Below are 7260 nucleotides of genomic sequence, written 5' to 3' on the forward strand. Positions count from 1 at the left end.
GCTTTTGATATATCCAAGGCAACAGCAAAAGTTTCACCAAAATCTCTAAAAGAGGATGACCAAGACTCAGTAAGGAAAGCCAGAAGATCACCAGTAGAGCGGCCTTGGTGGAACCCATACTGGTGATTAGATAGAAGGTTGTGAAGTGATAGATGTTTAAGAATCTTCCTGTTGAGGATAGATTCAAAAACTTTAGATAGGCAGGAAATTAAAGCAATAGGACGGTAGTTTGAGGGATTAGAACGGTCACCCTTTTTAGGAACAGGCTGAATGTAGGCAAACTTCCAGCAAGAAGGAAAGGTAGATGTTGACAGACAGAGCTGAAAGAGTTTGACTAGGCAAGGTGCAAGCACGGAAGCACAGTTTCGGAGAACAGTAGGAGGGACCCTATCAGCTCCATTAGCCTTCCGAGGGTTTAGGCCAACATCATTGCGAAGAATTTTAATAGGTAGCATGAAGTAGTCAGAGGGTGGAGGAGAGGGAGAAAAAGCCCAGGATCGTCCAAGATAGAGTTTTTAGCAAAGGTTTGAGCGAAGAGTTTAGCTTTAGAAATAGATGTGATAGCAGTGGTGCCATCTGGTTGAAATAAAGGAGGGAAAGAAGAAGAAGCAAAGTTATTGGAGATATTTTTGGCTAGATGTCAGAGGTCACGAGGGGAGTTAGATCTTGAAAGGTTTTGACACTTTCTGTTAATGAAGGAGTTTTTGGCTAGTTAGAGAACAGACTTGGCATAGTTCCAGGCAGAAATATAAAGTGCATAAGATTCTGGTGATGGAAGGCTTAAGTACCTTTTGTGGGCCACCTCTCTATCATGTATAGCACGTGAACAAGTAGTGCTAAACCAAGGTTTGGAGGGTTTAGGTCGAGAAAAAGAGTGAGGAATGTACACCTCCATGCCAGACATTATCACCTCTGTTATGCGCTCAGCACACAAAGACAGGTCTCTGACACGGAAGCAGTAGTCATTCCAAGGAAAATCATTCCAAGGAAAATGTTGTTTCGCTTCCACATATAGGAGGCTTTTTGTGCATTTTTTGGCGTTTTGGTACCTAACAATAAGAAAAACATTCAAAATACACGTTTTTTGTAGTGTTATTCTGTTTCTCCCTATAGAATGTTATACATGTGTTTTATGGTTTTAGTACCTAAAAGCTAAAAAAAAAAAAAAAATTATAATAAACGTTTTTCGTAATATCTTTTCGTTTTCCCCATATAGGTTTCTTCGTTTGTTTGCTTTTTTTTGGGGGGGGGGGCATTTTCTACTTAAGAAGCTCAAAAACAGTCAAAGTACTTGTATTTGGTAGTGTTTTCTATTTCTGCATAAAGGATGTTTTGCATTTGTTTTAGCGTTTTGGTACGGAAGTAATCAAAAACACTGAAAAGAGATTTTTTTTGTTAACGCTGCTTTGTTTTCCCATATAAAGAGCTTTCTATACATTTTAGCGTTATGGTTTCTAGCACACTCATAAATACTCAAGACATATTTCTGGAAATTTATATTCCTTTCCCTATATAGGGTGCTTTGCGTACAATTTGGGTGTTTGTACCTAACAATGTGAAATACACTCAAAATACATGTTTTGCTAATTTTTTTATGTTTTTCCACATCGAGTACTATTCATGCGATTTTAAGGTCTGGTATGTAAGAAGCTCAAAAACACTTATAATACACGTTTCTGCTAATGTGTTTTCGTTTCCCCATATCGGGTACTTTACATGCAATTTGGCGTTTTTGTACGTAACAAGCTCAAAAACACTCAAAATACTTGTTTTTGGTAATGTTATAGTGTTTCATCATGAATGATGTTTTACATGCGCTTTAGCGTTTTGTACATATTTGAAAAACACTCAAAAAACACGTTTTTTTTGGTAAGGTTGTTTTCTTTTCCTATATATTGTGTTTTCCATGCCTTTCTTAGCGTTTTGGTGTCTTGCATTCTCATAAACATTCAAAAGACACGTTTCTGGAAATGTCGCTTCATTTTCCCATATAGGATGCTTTGCACCTAACAATGTGAAATACACTGTAAATACACTTTTTTTGGTAATGGTTTTCTGTTTCTCCATATGGAGTGCTATTCATGTATTTTAGCATTTTGGTACCTAAGAAACTCAAAAAGACTCATAATTCAATGTCCTTCCGTTTCTGTATATAGGGTATTTTGTACGTTTTTGACACTTTTTTATAATGTTTTTTATTCCTATATAGGGTTCTTTCCTGGTTTTTAGCGCTTTGGTGCCTAACATGCCCAAAAACACTATGAAAACACGTTTCTTGTAATGCAGTCTGTCAGATCATCAAAACAATACTCAGTAGACATAGCAGTGGCAATTCGCATTTCTTTTTCCTTTGTGTCTGCCATCTTCCCTCCACCCTTTCTCTCTCTCTCTCTCTCTCTCTCTCTCTCTCTCTCTCTCTCTCTCTCTCTCTCTCTCTCTCTCTCTCCTGAGTAGTGATTATTGTTTAATACATGCATTTTTTTTTCACAGAACTTATCAACACAGAAAAATGGTCATTGTCATAGGCCTAGAGGGAAGTGCCTATAAAAGTGGTTTTGGCATAATTCAAGATGGAGTAGTTTTGTCAAATCCTCGCCGGACATACATCATCCCCCCGCCTGGCCAAGGGGGGTATAGGTAAAGGTATCCATCACTCATACCTTATCATTGTATCTTGTGCATAGGATAGCATCACCACCCAGATCCTTCCAGCATACACTATTTTAGCCAAGCACAACTACTCATCAATAGAACACTGTGCCCACAAATTCATACTATGTAAAATCATTGCCTTGGTCTTGCTTTCATTATAATTTCTGCACCGGTTTCATCTTAATTTTTTATGTTCCCCAAACTCTCAACAACATAGATTACCTACAAAGGGATAATAGTCAACACAATCCATTCCTAAAGTAAAAGGTTGGCTTGACATAAGCATATCCACATTTTCAAGAATCTCTCTCTCTCTCTCTCTCTCTCTCTCTCTCTCTCTCTCTCTCTCTCTCTCTCTCTCTCTCTCTCTCTCTCTCTCTCTCTCTCTCTCTCTCTCTTCCAATGTCTTACTGCAGCAATCCTCAAATTCATGTTATTTTGCTATCACCTTTATAAGTCTTTTTAGCTAGTATGGACTCTCTTAACACCCACTTGACCTTAATTCTAGGTTGTCTACTGATTATTTTTGTCTAGTTATCAGTCTGTATGTTTGCTCCAATGAATGACATAAGGAATAGAGAGGTAGACAACTTCCTTAGGACTAGTAATCTGGATATAGCAAGAAATAACACTTTCAAACTTCGTGAAGTTGTATATAAAAGGGAGATCAGAAATGATTGATTGTCAAATGAAACTGTAGAGAAAAAACAACCATGTAGAGTAGACCCAGCTGTCAGTTTGTTAGTGCAAGGCCAGTAAGGAGCTTTAGGAGAATGATCAGATATATTAATGAACAGGGTTAACTGATGATATTAGATGTGCATATATTACACAGGAACTGCATGTGTATACTTGGTGACCTCTTACTGCTTTCATTATGTTTTTGTTCCTGTTTTTTTGAATTTCCTCCAAGGATAGTGGCTACAGTAGGGAGTTTCCACTTGGTCCTGTCCATACATATCCTTGCACTCTCCAATTCTTTCCTTTCACACTTCTTATTCCATAGATATAGTGTTCTAGCCCTTAGAGAAATACACCTGGTATGAGTTATATGCAATGGTTATGTTCTGCGAAATGGTTACATAATGAAAATTTATATATATCGAACCTATTATTAATTATTAATTATAGGGGGTTTATGTTCCACAGCCCATTTTTTAACCATCTAAATATTTATTCTAGCACTGTTTCACAAAAAAAAGCACCAAGGCAACAGTAAAATGCATTAATAAAGATAAATTGTAAAATATAATATGAAAAGACGTAAACAAAAAAAAAAGAATAGAAATTGTGATCTGGGTGCAGTGCGAGGAAAGTGTGAGGAAACATTTGCACCCACCACTCTCTACTGCGAGTCAGCCACCCTACTTCACCAACTAGTCACACCACAATTGCTACTCACATAATAGGGAATCTCTCACATATATTGAGTATACTTGGCACATTTTGATTAGTCACACATGATAGAATTTGCATATTTTGAACTGGCATATATTGAATACCTGGTGTATTTTTCCTTCCCAAGGGTTTATTAAGTTACTTTACTATAGATTTAAGTACATAAGAAAATAGATGAATCTGTAAGAAGCTTGCTGGCTTATGTGTAGCATTTCCTGTATAAGACTTACCTACATATTTCCATCTAACATGCTTATCTAAATTTAACTAATCTTCCTTTAAAGCTCTTTGTTGACATGGCAATAACAACCTGATCACTGAGTTTTCCAGTCACCAGTTTCTTCCTATCTCTTTTTTTTTATTTATCAAACTTGAACCTATTACATCTAGTTCTATTATGATTACAAACTAAGGATTTTGCTTATATCTCTCTACATATATACCTTATGTCATGTCAGTATCAGATCCCTTCTTAATCTATACCTGTATTGAATGAAAATCTAAAACCTTTAGTCTCCTCTTGTAGGGAATAATTTGCATTCCTTATACCTTTTAATCATTCTCCTTGTAATGAATATAACAGATATATATCCCTCCCATGAGATGGGGATCAGAGCTGTACAAAAAAATAAAGGTGTGTATTACTCATTTATGAGCATTGGCATAAAGATAGTAGCACCACCCTTGTTGAGCCTCAGCATATTGAGTAGGATGGCCAGTTCCTTTCTCTGCCTCCTTTATGTTCTCAGGCATTGGTGACTGGTACCCACTTTACGTCTAAGTTAACCTAGGAACAGGGAGCCATCCTAGAAAAATCCCAGCCATGGCCAGGATTTGAACCTTTCACTTCCTTTGTAGTCAGATGCACTGCTGCTTAAGCTACCATGCTTCCCACACATTGCCTGAATAAGACCTGAACAGTGTAACTTTGATATTACTTTGGGAGTGCTAATTTTAGTGCTCCAAAAAGAGGATTCATAATTATAATAGTGATTATTATTTTTATATTATCTGTTGTGTTTCTAGTTGACATAAAATAGAATCCACTTTTAAACATTCTGGTTATTATATTATAGAACAATCTAGACAGTATGTTTAAAAGGGTCAGATAAGCAGCAAAAATGAGATTCAGCTTGAATAAATATACTATCTTCTACATGAATATTATTTATAAAAAACACATTAGATAACTTTAACATAAAGACCATGAGCATAGCTAGATCAATGTCAGAAAGAAATTTTAGAGTGATGATGATATCCCCTGATTTCCAGCCGAGACAGGAGTGCATTAGTGTGTACAACAGCGCAAAGTACTTGGTTTTATTAATTGAAATGTTAGCAATGTCAGAACAGATGTGACTTGAGGTTGTGCTTGGCTTTTGTTAAGCCATACTTACATTGTGCTGTTCTGTTTTGGTCTTATTATTATAGAATAGACATAGGCTAGAATCTGTGCATAAAATATGATTAAGTTAAAATGCTTAAGTTGTATTCACTGGAAAGATGTAGAATGAATGGTGATATAAGAAGTACATTATATAAATTGGCTAAAAAGATCATACAAATGGTTATAAACAAGAAAACCTTAGATTTAAAAAAAAGTGATAGATAGAATTTGGTTCACAAATAGTGTTGTAGATGGTGGAACAAACATATTGAACAAAGCAAATGACCAAACATGAGATATTTATGGATGAAGATGGCAAATGTTCAGTTTTGAGCGTTCAGAAGCTGCCTTGTTTAGGTCAGCTGGCCTTTTGCAGTCTACATATTTTCATATATGTATTCTTATAGTATAGAATTTGCAGAAACTTTTGTATGGCATTGGTGGTCCTTTTTCTGTATGTTTTTGCATGGAATGTTAAAAACTTTTTTTAAGAAAGAGTAACCTATGTTCCTTTTGCTTGTAGATTTCATTTTTGCAATGCTAATTTCAACCTTAACTTAAGGGAATAAATATTTTATAGCAGTTATATTTATTGTTGTAGCTTTTATATTAGATCTAATTTTTCCATCAGGCAAATGTACTGGAAGTCCTCAATCAAGCTCTTTCAGAAGCAGATGTCACTCCCCAGGTTATAAGTGCCTTAGCTTACACAAAGGGTCCTGGTATGGCTGCACCACTGATCAGTGGGATAAACCACTTGTTGTCATTGTACTGGACACATTGAAATGGGAAAATTGATAACAGGAGCAAAAAATCCAACTGTACTATATGTAAGTGGAGGTAATACATAAATTATTGATTATTTAGAAAAAAATATATAGAATATTTTGAGAAACCATTGACAAGACTGTTGGAAACTGCTTGGATAGATTTGCTAGAATTTTAATGTTTTTCAGTGATCCAAGTCCTGGATATAATAATGAACAAATGCCAAAGAATGGTTCAAAATATCTTCCTCTTCCACACTGTGTAAAAGGCATGGATGTTTCATTTTCTGGTATTCTTTCCTACTTGGAGGACTGTGCAGATAAACTTCTAAAGAGTGGAGAAGTACATATCTTAAGTAAAAAAACGTTATGGCAACTTGATGCTGATGTACAACAGAAAATATGATATAGGTTTTTGATCCAAAGTTTTAGTGAAGGTGACAATGGTGCACTGAAAGTCTTTACTTGACAACAGTAATAAAGGTGGCCTTAAAAGAAAAAGGAAAAGGGATGCCAGCAAAGTGTAAACACTTTGTACTAACAGTATTATTAAAAAATAGATCCTAATGAAAACCAGACATGAAATTAAGAGAACATATCTAAATATCCATAATCATCAATCAATCAGCAGTGTTGAATTGGAGATGCCCTGCCTCCTTATGGGGACAAGTTCTTACCATTGCCTAATGTAGTGTAAAACATTGTATGTATGTACAGATACTAAAGTCATGCTATAATAACCAGAATACTAACATTTGCCAAAAGTCTCAAGCCTCTGGCAAGGCTTTATTATGGTTGAATGGATGACAATATAATTACCTATATTTCATTTCTGGGTGAGAGAGCTTGAATTCCATTAACTTAAATGCTGATTAATATCTGCTTTCTTGTAAGAATTTATTAGCACATTAGCCTTTCCTTTCAGGAGAGATTATTTCCCATAGATTTGTGAGTATGGGTTTGCAGTACTACAGTGTTGCATTTAGCACTAATGATCCTCATGTTTTAGTGTAATATGAAATATTTCAGATGTCTGATCTTAATAATAGAAATCCA

The 7260-nt window shown here is 35.5% G+C and overlaps 1 pseudogene; it reads left to right on the forward strand.

Annotated features, from left to right (window-relative positions):
* The first annotated feature begins 2493 nt into the window (after positions 1-2493).
* On the forward strand, positions 2494-6723 carry LOC135106654 (tRNA N6-adenosine threonylcarbamoyltransferase-like; annotated as a pseudogene).
* Positions 6724-7260: the final 537 nt, after the last annotated feature.

This window comes from Scylla paramamosain, chromosome 2, assembly GCF_035594125.1.
Source record: "Scylla paramamosain isolate STU-SP2022 chromosome 2, ASM3559412v1, whole genome shotgun sequence".
NCBI classification, from domain to species: Eukaryota; Metazoa; Arthropoda; class Malacostraca; order Decapoda; family Portunidae; genus Scylla; species Scylla paramamosain.